Source organism: Felis catus, chromosome B1, assembly GCF_018350175.1.
Source record: "Felis catus isolate Fca126 chromosome B1, F.catus_Fca126_mat1.0, whole genome shotgun sequence".
Classification (NCBI taxonomy): Eukaryota; Metazoa; Chordata; class Mammalia; order Carnivora; family Felidae; genus Felis; species Felis catus.
This window is the reverse complement of record NC_058371.1, coordinates 134,155,458-134,174,032: the sequence shown is the minus strand read 5'-3', so window position 1 is coordinate 134,174,032 and position 18,575 is coordinate 134,155,458. Positions and strand designations below refer to the sequence as shown.

The following is an 18,575-nucleotide window of genomic DNA, read 5'->3' as shown; positions in this document are numbered from 1 at the left end:
CGGCCCTGATTTTGGCCTCTAGGCAGCGACACTGCTGGTTACTCACTCCCTTGCCAGAATTTCTAGACAGCACATGCCCATAGTTTTCAGAAGAGTGTGGAGAAAGAGCCCACAAATTCTGAAGCCAGACTGCCTAGATTTAAATCAGTTCTGCCATACACTGGCTGTGTGATGCTCTGTAAACCACTTAACCTCTCTGGGGCTCATATATTTTTACTCTGTAAAATCAAGGATAACAGTAGCACCTCTTGAGAGGGTTAAATTGATTTAAAATGTGTAAAAGCACATAAAACAGCGCTGGGCATGCAGTAAGTGTCATATACATTTTAGCTTTTGTCATTTTTATTACTACTATCCTCCTACTTCTCTGTCGGTATTCACCAAGGCTTTTCCCTAGATTCTCTCCTCTCTCAAGCTATGGTGTCCTGCTTGTCGATGAGGCCTAAACATAATCTCCAGCCCACACCTATCTCTTAAACTTTAAACACAACATGCAACTGCCTACTGGGTACCTCAAGTTCCACATGACCACAGCTGAATTCATCTTCCTTCCCAAGCCTATTCCTCCTCCAGTGTTCTTTTCCTGTAAAATTGCAGCCACCACCCACATAAGCCAGCTTCAGGAATCGTGCCTGACTCTCTCATTCCCCTCATCTTCCAAATGCTACAGATTCTACTTACTGCCTAAATATCCTTCAAACACATCCCCTTCTCTTCTAACTCTGCAGAGCTAGTCCAGTCCACCTCTATATCTCTCCTGGACGCTGGCAACAGCCTCTCTTTCTCTTCACCTTCATTAGTAGCCTTCTCTAAACACTTTCCACACAGCAAAGACAGCATTCTCCTACAACTCAAATCTGATCAGGTCTCCAACCCTTTGTTTAAAACACTTCCATATCATGGGACACATGGATGGCTCAGTTGGTTGAGCATACAACTCTTGATTTCATCTCAGGTCATGATTCCAGGGTCGTGGGATCAAGCCCTATGCCAGGCTCTGTGTGGAGTGTGGACCCTGCTTAAGATTCCCTCTCTCTCCTTCTCTCTCTCTCAATCTCCCCCTCTCTCAAATAAATATATAAATAAATGAATAAATAAATAAACAAACTCTTCCATACCATAATGAATATGGCATACAAAACTCTTCGTAATGTAACTGGCCCCTGCCTACTTCTTAAGCATCATTTACTATCCTTCTTTCTCTCACATAACTTTCAAATCTCTGTCACCTCGACACCGACACAAATGCTGTCTCCTCAGTCTGGAAGTTTCTCCCACTCCACCAACCTCCCTCCTCCATCTGGCTAATTCCTACCTATTTTTACTCAAAAAAGGTTTTCCCTGTCATCTAAAGTATGTTCAGTAGCCTTGTCATATGTTTACAAAAAAATACTATAGCCCAGTTGATAATATCATATTTTGCTCAAATATTTGAAGTCACCATACAAATTTTATTATTACAAAAAACTGATACATGCTATGAAGGAAAATGTGCTTCCCTTACCAAGCTATAATCCTATGAGGCTAAGACATTTTCTGAGATCATTGTCTAGAACAATAGGCATAGATAGATAGATAGATTCTGTGTGTGTGTGTATAAATATGTATATTTATATTATATTTATATATTTATTTATATTTATATATTTATATGTATATTATATATATTCTCCATATATATATATATATATATATATATATATATATATATACACTCTATGTATATATGGAGTATATATACATTTCTCCACACATATATGGAGTATATATATATTTCTCTATATATTTATATGAATATATATATATATATATATATATATATATATATATATCCATAGAGAAAGAAGAATATCATCAAGGTCAACAGGATGAAGTAGGAGGGAAGAAAGTAGAAAAGGAGAAAGCCTAATTTCCTACCTGCACTTACCTGTTAAATTCTCTGAGTGCCTTGACTGTCAACACCCATCTCTATACTCTATACCTTCAATGTCATCTCCATAGCTTGATGAATTGAAAGATAATTCATAAAATGTCTAGGATAACTCTTGATATATTTTTTTATTTAATCAACAGATATAAATAATTTGTTGTATGTGTTACACTGTGCTAGGTGTTGAACTGTGTTCAAATTAAAAGGCCACAAAGCCCAGGGCACCTGGGTGGCTTGGTGGGTTAAGCGTCCAACTTCAGCTCCGGACATAATCTCATGGTCCATGAGTTCAAGCCCTGTATCGGGCTCTGTGCTGACAGCTCAGAACCTGGAGCCTGCTTCAGATTCTGTGTCTCCCTCCCTCTCTCTCTCTCTCTCTCTCTCTCTCTCTCTCTCTCTCTCTGCCCCTCTCCTGCTTATGCTCTGTCTCTCTCTGTCTTTCAAAAATAAATAATCTATTATATTTATTATAGTAACCCCACAGCTAAAACAGGATCTGACACATAGTAGTATTCAATAAATATTTATTGAATGAATAAATGAAATCAAATCAAATCAAATCAAATTAAAAATTTTAAAAAAATAAAATAAAATAAATAAAAGGCCACAAAGCCCTCAGAAGGTATAAGTGAATGCCATTTATACCAAATATGTACAAAACATTGGTATATAAAAACTATGTGAAAAACGATTTTCAAAAATTAAAAATCCATAATAATCCTGCCTTAAAATGTAACATAATAAAGGACAACCAGATAATGTGCTACAGATATAAATGACAGGCTAAAAATAAGTTGATTTGGGGCATCTAGCAGGATCAGTCAGTGGAACATGTGACTTTTGATCTCGGGTTATAAGTTTGAGCCTCACATTGGGTGTAGAGATTACTGAAAAAAATTTTTTTAATCTTAGAAAAGTAAATAAATACATAAAATAAATAAAGATAAGTGGGTTTTTTAAAGCGTTTTTGCTTTTATCTCCTTATTTTCTTTCTCACCCTCTCCTTCTATTTCTCACTCTGTCTGTGCAATGGATCATGTGATAAATTACTCATATATAGTATATATGAGTGGCAGGGGGCAGAGATGCCACCCTGAATTAGAAACAAGTCAAGATAAATTAAGCTAAAATCAAAAACTTTTCTAACATTAAAAGAAAAGTGTAGCTTGTGTTGAAATCAGTATAAGATCAAATAACAAATGAAAGAACATGGAAATGTCATATAATAACCTTTAAAAAACAACCAGAATCTGATGTTAGTTTTGTAAATTAATAGTAGATAGTGTCTAAGTAAAGGAAGAACCAATTTTATGGAAGAGAGAAATAATATAAAAAGTTTTAAATTGTTTTCTTTTAAATTAGAGATATATTGGGGCACCTGGGTGGCTCAGTCGGTTAAGCATCTGACTTCAGCTCAGGTCATGATCTCACGGTCTGTGAGTTCGAGCCCCGTGTCGGGCTCTGGGCTGATGGCTCAGAGCCTGGAGCCTGCTTCAGATTCTGTGTCTCCCTCTCTCTCTGCCCCTCCCCCACTCACACTCTGTCTCTCTCTCCTTCAAAAATAAATAAACATTAAAAAAATTTATTTAATTAGAGATAGATTTATTTAGGGAAAGCTAAACCATCTTAACTCTTTGAGAATTTGTCTTAAGCAAAATTTGTCCTAAGCAAAACTCTTTGAGAATTTATCTTAAGCAAAACTTAAGATTGACAAACCTACTTTCTCCTGTAAGTGATTCTTGAGACCTGTTTAGAGGTTCTACCAAGCAATTAGGGGTACTGATGGACCCTTACATAGAGGGTCTTATCCAAGAAGATAAAACTTAGAGCATTTATCCAGGAAGTGCTTTTCACTTTTATGAAGTATACAGCTTGGAAGGGACAAAAATGGAATTACAAAAAGAGAGGAACACCAGGCTGTGAGGACATATCAAACAAGGTCTTTGCTCGATGGCTTTCCAGGGAGGCCTTCCCCAGTTACCACAGCAAAAATCGTAACCTACACCATACTTCCTAATCCACTCCCCTGCTTTAATATTTTCCTGACCATTCCACCATCTAATTTACAACATATTTTATTTATTCATCTGACTTATTGTCTGTCTCTTGCAACCAGAAAGAGCTCTTGAAGTCAGGAATGATTTTTTTTTATCTATTATATTCATTATAGTAACCCCACAGCTGAAACAGGACCTGACACATAGTAGTATTCAATAAATATTTATTGAATGAATAAATGAAATCAAATATCCTTGAAATCAGTGTGGTAACTGACAGTACATCCAGATTACCTTTATTCCCACATGGTAAATTCCAAGTAGCTGGAAGTCTTGTCATAGATTAAATTTAGAAACAGTTTCTGCACTAGGCTGACAGTCACTTTGATCACCTAACAAAGGCAAATCATATCTGAATCACCTCAGATGGACTCCTCAGACACTTCTCAAGGTCTCTATCCACACTTACATCAGTGGACATCCAGAAGAAGGTGTGTAATAAGCCTCTTTGTGTTTCAGAGTCATAAGGAAGAAACTGCCTCACACCAGAGAGAGAATGGGAAAATGGAAAGCGACAAGAACCCTGGGTCCTTAAGGTACTGGACATCTGCACCCAACAAGAACAGTTAATCTAGACCAAGCTTGCAACCCAGGGACAGAGAAAGACTACAGCAGATAGTCATTGTACCAGTGCCTAGATCAAGAGTTGCCAATTAATTCACCACTGCTAGTCTACATTAGAAAATCTTGCTCTTTAATTCTGTGTCACCCTATGAATCAGTATCTGGGATCCAAGCCCTGATGCTGGGGATGGGCTGAGCCGATTGGATATCATCTGGAATCCTTTCCCTGGCCCTCAGGTCCCCACTGATATGCCCAAATATTCCAACGCTATCAGGCTGGTCATTTTACCCTTATCACATATGTGTTTCCAATATCTATTTGCCTTTTTCCAACAGTCCAATTGCTCAGATTCTAATTTCCTCCAATCTAATCCATGCTTTAACAAATAATGCAATATTTCCTCTTCTCCTTGCTTTCCTTGACTAATTCCATACTTTTTTTTTTCTTCTCAGGATGTGCATGGAAATTATTTTTTTAATGTTATATTTGCAGGGAAAATGAGAATGTGAAAAACATGTCCATATGCATTATCTCACTTATATAAAGACCAGAGTACTATTTTGTATACTCATTTTTTTCTTGCATTTCCCAGCCCTCTGCCTTTTCCATAGTTCACTCTTCCCAATCCTAGTAGAGGTCACAGGCTAATAAGAATGGAAATGAAATTAATTAATTTTATTTTATTGAAAAGTACCCCTGGTATTTGCTATAATAGCCACTAAGTTTCTTTTGTTATTTCAATAACAAAACTGTTTGATAATGATCTAAAGCAAATCAATATTTTTTAAAGATTTTAGTGTTATAACAATAACAAAACTGAACTCTCTGCTCTAGCCAAACACTGTATTAAAATCTTTTACATTTAATTAGCTCAAAAACTATGGAGTATGTACTACATGCCCATTTTATAAAAAGAAACTAAGTCTATTTATTTATTTATTTATTTATTTATTTATTTATATTTTAGAGAGAAAGAGAAAGTCCGAGGGGGGGGGGGAGGGGGGGAGAGGGAGAGGGAGAGGGAGAGAAAGTGTGTGTCTTAAGCAGGCTCCAAGCTCAGCGCAGAGCTCAACACGGGGTTCCATCCCATGAGCCTGGGATCACAACCTGAGCCAAAATCAAGAGTCCTACTGCTCAAGCGACTGAGCCACCCAGGTGCCCCTATAAAAAGAAACTAAGTCTTAAAAGCATTAGTTAATTGCCCAATGTCAGATTGGAAATGTGAATCCCAATCTGTGTGGCTTGAGGGAGGAAGTCCTTCAGTGCCCCCCCCCCCCCGCCATCGGGGACTATTCTACCATCCTATCACACAGGGTGTAACAGGGGAGCTTCAGTACAGGACAACATCATCTCAACTATCACCAGGGACATACGGAGTATAAATCCCACCAAAATAAGATTTCAAAAACTGAAAATAAAGAAATAACAAATATGTGCAATTGTTTGCGGCCTCAGAGTCATGCAGTGACTGAGGCAAGCAGCCAGAAAAAGGGAAGAAGTTGAGGCTGAATAAAACTAGAAGTCTTCATGTAAACCTTGCTCTTATAGCATCCCCACAACAGTAAGATATTACCTTGGGCAAGAAGGATCAGAGACTTCACTTCCAGACACAATGACAGAGACATCAGGTTCCCCTCTCAAAACACTGCTTCACATTGTTTTCTTCTTTAGTTCTACTTACTAATCTCTTTTTTAACCAGGTTGATGTCACCATATGAATAGATTTAGGGTTTACAAGAGGGTAAGACACAGTAACAACCTCAATCATTAGCCTGAGAGTCTAATTTTATTCTCCAGACATTTTATTCAACTCTTTTATCTTCATAAGAGGCAATAAAGTTCAATGCATAAATGCACAGAATGTGCTCTACCACCTACTAACTGTAAGAGCTTGAACATGTTCTTAACCTCTCTATGCCTCAATTTGCCTCATCTGTAAAATGGGTATAATAATAGTACCTACCTCATTGTGAGTATTGTGAAGAATAAATGAGATAATACATGTAATATACTTGGGATACTGTCTGGCTCAGAGTAAGTCCTCTGTAAATATTTATTATCATAATTACTAGATAATGCATGTGTCATAAGGATTAAAAAAATAATAGCTAATAGCCAATGAAAGTTATACTAAGTGATTTCCATTTATTCCTCACATAAACCCTGTGAAGTAGATATCATCATTGTCCAAATTAAAAATGTAACAGAGGCTCAGAGAGGTTATAAAAAGAGCCCAAAATTACCCAAGTAGTAAGTGATACAGAATCAAGCTTTTAACCATCATGCTGTTTCAGGTGAGTAATAATATTTGCTAATAGGTACTGAAATTTTGTTCTGTGCCAGGCATTGTTCTAATAACTTCCTATCTCTTACATCTTATGTCTCTTGTGAAAATTAATTTAAATTCTCAGAACTACATTTTGAGACAGATGATCGTGTTGTTCCCATTTTACAGACAAGAAAACAGAAACCAGGCATTAGGTAACATGGCCAATATCACACAACTAACAGATGGCTAAAGTAAGTGTACCCCATTATTCCAAAAGATAGGTAAAGTCAAGGTGCTAAACTGAAATCTCAGTGACCTAATACCAGATTACATATCACAATTTTCAAAAAGGAAACTCCCTCCTGGCATATTCATCTAAATTAAACAATTTCTACAATTTCTAAACAAATACTCAATACTGGAATAGTAAAAGATAAAACTGACTAAATACTAATTTATTCTGATTTGCCTTACTACTCAATCATTTTTCCTCCTTTGATAGCAGCTATTTTCAATAGTCATTTTCATTCCGCCCACTACAGTTTGAATAGATTGACTGTTAACAAATACGAATCAACTTTTGATAGGAAGCAAGACCACTGTCTTCATTTGGTTCCTGTCCCATAGAAGTTAGAGACAATATAGAGAGAAATGGTGGTGAATATTCAAGTACTTACGTAAATTAAAAAATGAGCCTTGGTTTGGTGAGCAGAGCACAGGTTTGGTGGAGGCCCCAACCACGCACTATACATCTGGGGGCGTGATGTATGTTCCAAACAGATCTCAATGGATCCGAGCTAATATGGGAAGGTGCCTTTAGAGGCATGATCAATATCAAGGACAGAAACAGATTGTTAGAGATCTTGAGAACAGACTGAACAAAATACTTGAGTAAAAAAGGAAGATGGCAAGAGAATTCTGTCTACAGAAACATTGTGTGGGAGGATAGCAGTGTGCCATGGGAAATAATACCAGTCAGATGGTTAGAACAAGTCATTGGATCCCTTATATTCACAGCAGAACTAAATACTTGATTTGCTGGGTAAAACAAAGCCCAGGAGGGAGATAAGATATAGATACAGATATAGATATACATATAAAATTAGTAAAATTAGTAAAATTTAAAATTTGGGGAATTCTTCAAAATGTTATTCTAGGTAAAGAAAAGGTGGATGATTAATTGTGTGGTCACAGATTAATTACTGGAAGACAAATAATGAATTTAAAAAGTATGGAAAAAGATCCTGATTAGAAAAAAAAAATGATATGTTGATGACAATGGTAATAAATTTGGTCAAAAACAAAACAACACCATGCAGTTACTGAGCACTTAAGGCTATGTGCTTTGCATTCATTACTTTCACGATAGCCATATGAGATTAGCACCATTATTAGTACATTTTACAGGTAAAGAAACTGAATCTTAAGAGACCATGTGATTTAGCCAGGATTTCATATGAAGTAATAGAATTTGGGTTTGAACCCAAGCATTCTATCTCTGGAGCATACCATACAGTTATGTGTTAAAGTAATGGAAGGAGCCACAATTAACAAGAGCACAGATGCAAGTACTGACACATCAAATGTAGTCCCACTTCCATTTGCATAGAATGCAAAAGTCAGGATAATGAGGCCCCTGATAGTGATGGAAAACCTGACCAGAATAGAGTGATGAAAATAATGAGATACAATGAAATCTGAATACTATTAAAATGACTTTCTACTAACCAGGAAAATAGTTTACAACAAGCAAAATTCATAACAAACAAAATAGAATGGACTTCATGCCTGGCTTCATCTTCTCACTTTAGAATTGACAGAGAACAAGTTTGCTACGTAGGCATTTTGTGGTAATGACTTTACTATTATTAACAGTGACAATAGTTCCAGGCAGTATTTCATATTTACATAGCAGCCTTCAACATAGGAGCAAAAGCACCTGGCAAACATTCTCATTTTTATTATTGATGGCTTAGATTAACAGCGCTTTTCTGTCAAAACAGCTCATTTATCCTTACATCCTTACAGGGACTCTTGTGACACAAATAGGCAAGCAATCCATTTCTACATTTTACAAATGGAAAAACCAAAGCCCAAGGACCTGTGTAAAACTGCTTATTAATACTGTGACTGGACTTATAATGAACTCATAAATAATCCAGGATTTTCCTTCCTTACTGACTGAAACACTACCTCTTTTACAACTTCTTACTCCAAATTACCTGAAACCTGGAAGCCTTCCTATATACTAGATCCCTTTCCACTGGTCTGGTTCTTACTGTCTTCTTCAAACTGGATTATCATTTCCTTCTTTCCTGTAAGTGCTCATCCTGCCTCCATTCTCTCTCCTCTCCAAACCACTCTCAACATTGCTGCTAAGATCATTTTCATAAGCCTGCTCGGAAAACAGAATTGCTCTTCATTGTCTATAGAAACAGACCCAAACTCCTTCATAGATCATTCACAATCTCCCTCAGTCTGGCTCCAATCTATTTTCTCTACCATATCTCTGACTGCCATGTTCTCCATCCCTAAATCAAAACCTAAACTTCTGAACCCCAAACCCACTCTTATCCTTGCTTATTCTGTTTCTCCTACTAGAAATAACCTTTCCAACTCCAACACTGACTACCAAATTATCTTTACAACTCCACTCCAATGCCCTCTCCTCCATGAATCCCTTCTAATACCTCAGTTGAAAATACCTACTCCCTCCAACTCCACAACACGCATTTAACATTTGTGGCACTCACCATATTCTGCCCAGATTTATAGTGACTTATGAAAGTACATAGCAGTCTTAGCAGAATGTTTTATCATTGAAATTTCCAGAAAGTCAACTATGTGTCAGGCCCTGTGACAGCTAGTGAGTAAAAAAGATAAATTGATCTCTCTGCCTTCATTGAGGTTACAGTCTTATAGTCTTTCTCATCTAGAGTTCCTCCTCTGAATAAATAAGCATACTATTTTCTGTTTTTCTAAGGCTGGTACACAATTAGTACCATTCTAGATGCATAAAAGAGATATTAATTCATTACACACAACAGATACTTTTTAGAAGTGGTTCTCAAAGTATAGTACACAAGAACCCTTGAGGATCTCCAAGACTTCCTTTAGGCAGAGGGGGAGATCCCTGAGGTCAAAACTAATTCCAAATAATTATAAGATATATTTTGCTGCCTTCACTCGCATTTACTCTCAGATGTACAGTAGAGTCTTCAAGAGGCTGCATGATGTGTTATATAACAACAGATTGAAGCTGTAAGTATATAAGAGAATTCAGCCATCTTCTTTTAAACTAATCATAAAACAGATATGCGAAAATGTAAAACAATGCCACTTTGTAACTACTATTTCTGCTTTGTAAAAAATAATTTTCATAAAAAGATATATACTTTATGTTAACACGTAATGGGTTTACTGTTGCTAATTCATAAATGAATTACATAAATATTTTAAATTTATATCTTAATTTCTAATATGGTTTATACCAATGTATATAACCCACATAAACAAAAGCTCATGGTTAACCATTTTTAAGAGCGTAAAAGGATCATGAGACCACAAAGTCTGAGAACTGCTGCTTTAGAACACTGGTACTCATGTCTTTCTGCAGAATCCCAATAGAGTAGTTGACTTTGTAATTGTACTATTCCCTGAACTCAGGATGTATTAAAGCAACTATCCTATGTGTGAGATTCATCTATTTACAAGTGTTTTCCCTTTCGTTCCCCATCCCAAGGCCCCAGATTTGGTAATGAGCTGCTTAAGGGCAGGGACTAAATAGAATTTATCTTTATTGCTGCTGCACCTAGCATAGAGGAGACAGCCAGTAAATATTTGAGAAGGAGGGAAGGAAGGAAGGAAGGAAGGAAGGAAGGAAGGAAGGAAGGAAGGAAGGAAGGAAGGAAGGAAGGAAGGGAGGAAGGGAGGAAGGGAAGGAGGAAGAAAGGAAGGAAGGAAGGGAGGATCAAAGGAAGGAATGAAGGAAGGAAAAGGAACGAAGGGAGGAAGGGAAGGAGGAAATAAATGTATCTTATTCATTCTTCAAAGATTCTACCACAGTAATCTGTCCATTGAAAATATCTGTTAACCCTCATGTAAATCTGTTGTATTGATATGATAGCTTAGGTAATCAAGATGCCAATAGTTTCACCTGATATGTTGGCAAATCCCAGTACAGCTTGGAAACCATGATTTTTAAAGGCAAATTTTAATAGATCCCTCTCATAGGTAAATCAATGAGCAAACATTTGTACACACTAGCCCTTGAATAGCAGCAGATAATTTTAATATAAAGAATGATACAAATCTGGAAAGTAGATGCAGTCAGTTTGGTTGCCTGGGCATAAACTATCTCCCTCATGTATAATGAAGTCTTAATAATTAGAAGTGACTTCCTATAACTCAAATATCTTATCTTTTGATTTAGAGTGACGATATGAAGCTAAAGATAACTAAAGGGGGTCAGGTAAAGCAAAATTGAGCATTGGTAAGTCTGTCTTCAAGACTCTTGTAAGCCTCCATCTGGCCTATTCTTCCCTTCCAGCTGTCCATGAAGCTGCTTTCCCTTCTCATGAAGTACCTTCATTGGCCAAGGTGACCCTCACCAAGGTAGTCCACTTGGTCCTGGCCTTTTGAGTATCATCTCATGCTTTACTTAAAAGGAATGAACAATTTACCTCACAACATTTCTATTTTAATAGAAACAGTCTTCAACCAAAGAAGTAAGTGAGAATTTTACATATTATATCAGGTTCAGAAGCAGAAAACTAGAGGGTGTTTTGGCTCCTTAAATTATAACACAGAGCCAGACATCTGTACTCAGGACCAAGACTAAAAAGAAGTGAAACATAACAGATATGATTGCCTGTGACAGTCCACGTTGCTGACCTGGACCCTGGTTGGCAAGAGGACAGTCAACAGACATATGACATGATGTATTTGGCTGAAACTCATAAAAGACAAAAAATAGTTTAACTTGTTTCCTACCCACTATTTCACACAGGTTTTGCCTAACATGTTTTATTCAGTCTTTTAGAGGGGAGTAAGGGAGTAGAATATCTTTAAATCTTATTAAATTAAATTTCAAAAAAGAATTATTTTGATTCTTAAGACTTATAAATGATTTTCTAAAGACAATATCATCAAAGTTATCCACTCTCAAATTTAAAGGTGCTTGAAAGTGGGCCTTAGGGGACCAAAAAAAAAGTGGGCCTTAAGGATTTAAAGAATAAACAAACCACCTAGAATTTCCAAAAGTACAACTAGAAAGAAAACTGTGAAATATCCAGCATGTATAATTTCTGATATCTGCACTATAAATAATAGATTATCACATGTAATGAATGCTGCTACACTATGGACTAAATTTTCCAACAGGCCCTAATCTGAACACGTTTTTTGTTTTTGTTTTTATTTTCTTAATTTTTTTTAACATTTATTTATTATTGAGAGAGACAGAGTGTGAGCAGGGAAGGGGCAGAGAGAGGAGGAGACACAGAATCCGAAGCAGGCTCCAAGCTCCAAACTGTTAGCACAGAGACCAACATGGGGCTCAAACTCACAAACCACAAGATCATGACCTGAGCCAAAGTCAGACACCTAACTGACTGAGCCACCCAGGTACCCCTGAAAACATTTTTGTGTTAACCAAATTTTCATTAAGATCTCATACTTTCATTTTAATAGTAGTTCCTCTAATAGTGGTTATTGGAATACACAGAATTATCTACGAAGAATCTGAGACATGCTAAAATTTAAGCTAACTCACTCTTCAAATAAACTCCAGTAAAATGCCAATTTATAAAGACCACCTTATTATTTTCCTAGTAGGACATCAAATTACTTGGGACCTCTCAAACAGTGACAGTCCCAAATCCATCTTCCCAGGAGATACAGCCTGAGGTTCCACCAATTGGTGAAAAGCCTTTAAATTTTTATACAATATAAGGGCTAGTTATGCTGTTTTTACTAGGGTGAACTATACTCCTGAGGACTTGGTTTCCCATCTTGGTAGCTTGTAGCCATTGAAAAACAAGACAAAATGGCACCATAATGACAAATTTCTGAATATCCTCTTAATTCATCTCATATGTAAGGCATTTGGTTCCACAAACCCGTTACACTCATTTCTATCTCTTTTTACTTTGATTATGTTATCATTTCTTAGAATTCCTGTTAGCACACTTACTTGGAATTTAAACCACATCAATGTTTTAAAGCTCCACTGAGTCCAACTTTCATCTTTAATATTGAGAAGGATTCAACACAGTGATAAAAAAGGAAGTGCTCCCCAGTTGGACTCCCTGGGCTCTACCAACACTAGCTGCATGATCTAGGGCAAGTGACTAAATCTCCCATGCTTCAGTTTCATCATTTATAAAATGGAAATGCTCAGTAAGACTCCTGTGAGGATTAAATGAATTAGTGCATGCAAAGTGCTTTGCACGGTGAGCGGCACAAGTAATCACTCAATAAATGTTATCCACTATTATAATCATGTATTATAACCCTCATTCTTCCAGCACTACTCTGAACAATTATAGACTCATAATTCACAAGAACCCTAGACCTTAGAAGTCACTGAGTTCAATCTCTCACATCAAGTAGTATCATCTCTAACATGTTCATAGTATTTGGTCAAACATGAAGATGGTTAAATGCAGTGCTGGAAAATTCACTATTCTTCTAAAAGCATGGACTTAAAAATAATTCTAACCATCAGAAAGGTCTTTTATGTATGGTGCCTATTCTCCACTCACTGGCCTCTTATTTCTGTCTTCTATACAGCTTCAAACAAACATGCATCCTCTATCCACTTTCCACAGTACTCTGAACAATCTCTGATTAGTTAAGTAGAATACTTTGTTTAGGAAAGTAAAACAAATTTTAGCAAAATTTACTCAACAAAAACAACAACAATAAAACTATACTGTAATTATATAAAAAATTAAGGTAATCTTTGCTTCTGAGGGATTTGGCCAACAATATTCACATTTATCACATAATCTACTTACATAAGATTGTAGACTGTCAGGCTGCTTTCCAGATTGTATCCAGAGATATTAAAAAAAAATTTTTAGTCTACCTTTTTCTCTATGAAGTTCCTTTGGCTTTATGCCTTTTCTCCTTATGCTTCTCTTTCCTACTTCTGTTCCTATCTTTCTATGTATCTATCTCCTGCTCTGTTTTCTTTCTTTCATCAAACAATCATTCAACAAACATTTGTTCAGTATTACCAAGTATTAGGCACTGTGCTAGGCATGGAAAACCAAAAGATAATTAGATCTGGGTCAAATTACTCACAAGCTAAGGCACAGACACAGGCACATAAATAGTAAAACATGCTACTATTTATGTAATACAACGAGATAGATATACCTAGGCTACTTTGAGAACACCAGGAAGGCATTCCCAGTGGAAGGAGTCAGGGAAGGTTTCTGGTAACACCTGAGAAGTCTAGAGTGAGTCTCAGCAGTACTTCCAAGACTTGAAATCATGTGGGAATCTTGTTTGAAAGATTCTGAGCCAGGGTATCTGGATGGGACGTGAGATACGGCTTTTCTACCAAGCCCCAGATGATGCCCATGATGCTCACGCTGCTGGTCCCCAGACCATTCTTTCAATTGCAAATGCCTTAAAAGTTGGCTAATGACTAAGTAAAGATTGGGTGGGATGAATATAGGCAGAATAGACAGTATGAAGTAAATCACAGAGGTAAGAAACATTTGAGTGTGTGTGATGAGAATGAAGCACATTAGTGTCCCCAGGCAATTCGAAAGATCACCAGTTACTAAAATGGGGGTGAATGGGAGTATGGTATATGTTAAGGAAAAGTGAACTTATTACATAGCCAATGGAGCATATCAAAGGTAAGCAGAGCAGTTACATGGTAACAATAGCAAATCGGATCTGGTGGCTCCATTGGTAGAATCATGGGCAGGCAAATAGAATTCTAGACTACATTAAATAAACCAGCTAACAACGATGATGAGGCAACTGACTTAAAAAACAAACACAAACAAAAACAAAAACGTTTAGCAGGGTCTCCTGGTGGCTGAGTCAGTTAAGTGTCCGACTTCAGCTCAGGTCATGATCTCACAGTTCATGGGTTCAAGCCCCGTGTCAGGCCCTGTGATGACAGCTCAGAGCCTGGAGCCTGCTTCAGATTCTTTGTCTCCCTCTCTGCCTGCCTCTGTCCTGCTTGCATTCTGTGTCTCTCAAAAATAGATAAAAGTTAAAAACAATTTTTTAAATGTTTAACAGATAAAGTAAGTTGATTGCATTTTCAAGTAATTTAAAAATCAGGCAAGTTGTTACTCCTTTGCATTCTTTGCCAGCCTGATATCTAGTCTTTATCTGACACTCATAACATGTGATCTTGAACAAGCCACTTAAGCTCTTTTTGCACCAGGTTCCACATTTTAAAACAGTGAAGAGTTGAATGAACACGGTGGTCTCTATATCCTAAATTTGATGGTCCCATGAACTAAATTCATTTCTTTCTTTTTTTTTAATATTTACTTATTTTGAGAGAGAGAGCAGGGGAGAGGTAGAGAGAGAAGCAGAGGCAGAGCACAGAGCTCCACGCAGGGCTTGATCTAGGGAACCATGAGATCATGTCCTGAGCTGAAATCAAGAGTTGAACACTTAACTGGCTGAGCCACCCAGGTACCCAGAACTAAATTCATCTCTTATTGAATCATGGAATCATAATTCTTTACACCTAATCACAACACCTGGAATATAAATATACACTGTATGACTAATGTTGACTATACCTAAGCAACAAGTAACAAGACTTTATATATTCTGCCTCTTCTTTACCCACAACATTCAGTACTGAGTCCAGTTGCTTTGTACTTACATTCTACTGGTGATTCTTTGGTTTATGTTCCTATGATTTTTTAACTGGATTCCTTCAATAGACCACATTAGGTGTTCTCTCTGACTCAGTCTAATATTCTTCCAAATGCTATCCAAGAAATTGAAGAACTCTGGGGTCAGAAAGCCCCCAAATGCTAAATCCACTGTTTCTTAGTTGTATGACTGTTAGCAAGTTATTTAACATCTCTAAACCTGAGTTCCCTTATCTGTAAATCATAAGGATGATACGAAGATTAAATGCCTGCAAAGTGCTTAGCACAAGCAATTACACAGTAAGAACTCAATAAATGCTAGTTATTATTTTGAAAGACAAATCTCATAAACACTTGAGTAGGTACTTCACAAAAGAAAATCAAATGACCAATAAAAAATGAAAAGATGTTCTTCCTCATCAGTAATCAGCAAAAAGCCAATTAATACTTTCATGAGTACAATTATGTACCCACCTGATTAGTGAAACTTAAGAACTTATTAATCAAATGTTGGTGAGAATAGAGAACTTCCCTTGCTGATGGGAGTGTAAACTGATATAACCGATTGGGGACAATATTCTAGCATTATTTGGAAAACCTGAATGTGCACATACCCCCAAATTCAGTAGTTCCTTTCCTGAAGAAGATTTTACACATGTATACTAGAATCTATGAGTAACTATATATATCACTATATATAACTAATAACTTTATTACAAATATATTATTTATAATAAATATATTTAATATATTTAATGAATATATTTGCATAAATATATTTGTTTATATATAAATAAAGGTTATGCACATAAATTAGCATAAGTAATACAGAAACAATCTAAATATTCACCAACAGTAAAATGGATAAATAAATTTGGTATATTCATGGAGTAGAATACTACATAATTAAATGAATAAACTACATACATTAATGTAGAAGAATCTTATAATGTTCAGCAAAATCAGTTGATTAAGAATATATATACATACATATATATATATGTATGTATATATACTATGACTGTAAGATGGAAAACCTACAAAGAAAAGCAAAGGAACAAGGAACAAATGTGATAAGAGGCAAAATAGTGGTTAGTGGTCACCTTTAGTGAAGAAAAAGCATGTGATCTTAAAGGAACACATAGGTACTTACTAAGAGTCTATTCCTTAATATGAATGGTGGTTATATGAGGTTTGCTTTATAATTATTCCTTAAACTATATTTGTTTTATACACGTTTCTATGTCTATGATATATTTCACAATTAAAAAATAAACCTGATCGTGTCATTCTCCTACTTAGAATATTTTAAAAGCTCTTCATATTGGCATAAAGTCCAAACTTTTTAGCTTTATTTAAGAGATCCTTCATGATGTCTCCTGTACCCCTCTTCAGTTTCATTTCTACACCCCCATTTATGCCCTAGCACAGTAAATGGCACAGAGTGCTCCCAAAAAATCATACTCTGTTAAACCTTTGGGCCCTTGAAAAGTATTCCCACTGTTCCCTTCCACTGATTATTTCTCATTGTCCTTAACATTCAGCTAAAATATCACTCCCTTCAGGAAGCCTTGACAAATTCCCAGCCTATCTGTATTAGAGTCTCCTCTGCTGCACTTCCTTTAGCACCGCATGTCTACCCATTTAACCGCCCAGTGTGTAAGTACCACACTCTTTGAACATTATCTCCCCCCAATTAATGGCACATTTTAGCATAAGCACCACACTCTTTAGACTGAAAGCTTCTTTAAGGCAGGTACTATCTCTTTCATCTATCCCAAGAGTCAAGGATAATGTCTACATCATAGATTCTCAATAAATGTTTGCTTCGGGGCGCCTGGGTGGCGCAGTCGGTTAAGCGTCCAACTTCAGCCAGGTCACGATCTCGAGGTCCGTGAGTTCGAGCCCCGCGTCAGGCTCTGGGCTGATGGCTCGGAGCCTGGAGCCTGTTTCCGACTCTGTGTCTCCCTCTCTCTCTGCCCCTCCCCCGTTCATGCTCTGTCTCTCTCTGTCCCAAAAATAAAAAATAAAAAAAAAATGTTTGCTTAATGAGTAAATGTTTAAGACGGGGCAATATATGTTTTCTACATCACTGGGAGTGACACATAACGCAAAGCATTAAGTTCAACCATATAAAGTTGCCCTTTTTAGACCCTAGATGGTTCATTATTGGCAATTACATACTATTCTTTTTTTTTTTTTTTTAATTTTTTTTTTCAACGTTTATTTATTTTTGGGACAGAGAGAGACAGAGCATGAACGGGGGAGGGGCAGAGAGAGAGGGAGACACAGAATCGGAAACAGGCTCCAGGCTCCGAGCCATCAGCCCAGAGCCTGACGCGGGGCTCGAACTCACGGACCGCGAGATCGTGACCTGGCTGAAGTCGGACGCTTAACCGACTGCGCCACCCAGGCGCCCCCATACTATTCTTTATAACAAACACTCATTTAGTACATGGTGATTAAGCACAGCATAGCGATGGCTATTATATCTACTTTCTCGATATAACTGTAGGCAGACTGTAATGAAAATCATGATGTGAAAGAAGTACAGGGTTAATTTCATCAGTCTTCTGTAGTTATAGCTTAGGCATTAATTCACAAGAAAGCCTACCTACCCAGAGTTACATAAGCCACTAAGCAAACGAAAGAGATATATTGATCACCAGTTCAAAACAGCTTCTTTTGGAATCTTGCTGTCATACACTATTTCTCAAAGTTATCTGACAGACTATAACTGCTTCATCTCTGCTGGAGTCTATTGATTATTGACTTTGATGACTATAAAGCATCAAGTATTTTATAAAAAAATATTCTGCCTGTGTGTGCTGATATTTTTATAAGATAATAAGTTTTAAAAATTATTCCAACTAGCAGAGAAACTGGATCTACTT

At 36.7% G+C, this 18,575-nt stretch overlaps 1 protein-coding gene across 5 annotated transcripts in view; it reads right to left on the bottom strand.

Moving 5' to 3' along the window:
• The window catches only part of MAPK10 (mitogen-activated protein kinase 10), a 556,698-nt gene that overhangs the window by 290,346 nt on the left and 247,777 nt on the right, over positions 1-18,575 (bottom strand). The window lies entirely within an intron of this gene.